The sequence below is a fragment of the Bison bison genome, unplaced genomic scaffold (genome assembly GCF_000754665.1).
Source record: "Bison bison bison isolate TAMUID 2011002044 unplaced genomic scaffold, Bison_UMD1.0 scf7180017864155, whole genome shotgun sequence".
Taxonomy (NCBI): Eukaryota; Metazoa; Chordata; class Mammalia; order Artiodactyla; family Bovidae; genus Bison; species Bison bison.
Genome location: NW_011494727.1, coordinates 1,521,378 through 1,523,020, shown reverse-complemented (window position 1 = coordinate 1,523,020; position 1,643 = coordinate 1,521,378).

Sequence of the window (1,643 nt, the reverse complement as noted above, 5' to 3'; positions counted from 1 at the left end):
ACTGATGGACATTTAGATTGCTTCTACTTTTTGGCTGTTGTGAAAGAAACACGGGAGTGTGGACATTCCTTTGATGTCTTGATTTCAGTTTCCTTGTGCATGTACCCAGAAGTGAGATTGCTGGATCACTTGGTGGTTTTCTTTTTAATTTCATGAGAAACTTCCATAATGTCTTCCATAGTGGCTGTACCAATTTACATTCCCATCAATGCCATACAAGGGTTCCCTTTTCTTCATATCCTTGCTAACACTTATCTTTTGTTTTTTTGATAATAGCCATTCTAACAGGTGTGAGGTAATACCTCATTGTGGCTTTGGTTTGCATTTCTCTGATCATTAGTGATACTGAACCGCTTTTCATACATCTTTTGTCCATCTGTATGTCTTCTTTGGAGAAATATCTATTTAGTTCATTGGCCTATTTTAAAAAATCATTTCCCCCACCTTTTCTATTGAGTTATGCGAGTTCCTTACATCAGCCTGGGGAGTTTTTGTTTTTTTTTGGTTTGAAAACTGATTTTATTTACCAGCAATGTGATTTTGGTTTAGTGACAAATTTTATTTTTTAAAAAAAATTTTATTGGAGTATAGTTGATTTACAATGTTGCGTTAGTTTCAAGTGTACAGCAAAGTGAATCATTTCACAAATACACATATACCCACTCTTTTTTAGATTCTTTTTCCATATAGGTCATCACAGAGTGTTGCCTAGAGTTCCCTCTGCTATACAGTAGGTCCTTGGTAGTTACCTATTTTATACACAGCAGCGCACAGCGCGCGCATGCTTAGTTGCTCAGTAGTGTCCGACACTTTGCGACCCCACACTTTGCGACCCCGTGCACTGCAGGACCCGCTAGGCTCCTCAGTCCAAGGAATTCTCCAGGCCAGAATACTGAAGTGTGTTGCCATTTCCTTCTCCAGGGGAACTTCCCAACCCAGGGATCGAATCTGCGTGTCCCGGGTTCTTTACCGGCAGGGTTCTTTACCACTGAGCCTCCAGGGAAGCCATTAAACCCGTACAACCTCTCTGATTCGGACCCCGTTTTACAGAGTAAGAAGCTCAGAGAGGTTGAGGCACTTGCCCAAGCTCACACAGCGCGGATTCCAGCCTTGGTAGGTCAGTTGATCCGACACCCAAGCCCAGGCTCCTTCGTGACAGATCCCAAGAACCCCTCCCTCGGCCACTGTGAGGCCTCACCCGGGCAAAATGGGCAGCTCGGCACTTACACCACCCAGCCGCTTCTGGGGCCGTTTCCTTTTTCCTATTCTTGCTCTCTGGAAACGCATCCTATCGGAGCTGATCCTATGGGTTCTCTGAGCCTCGATTTCCCCTTTGTGGGTGTAGGGAGTAGGGGTCTCCCACTAGTAACAAGGACGAGGGAGAGAAAAGAGAAGAGAGTGGCTCTCTCCCTCATCCCACCCCCACCTCCGGGCTAAGACCCCAGCCCGGTCCTCCCGGAAGCCCACTTCCCACCAAGCAAGGTCCTGCGGCAGGAATGGGGCTCGGCCCCTTTAAATCCCGCGCGGGAACGCCCGGGGCCGGGCCGCGCAGCCCGTGATCGGCCGTCGGGAATTGCCGGCCTCCGCGCGTCCTCCGGAAGCTTCCCCTCGCGCTGCCCCCAGCCCCGCGTGCCCACTCGGTT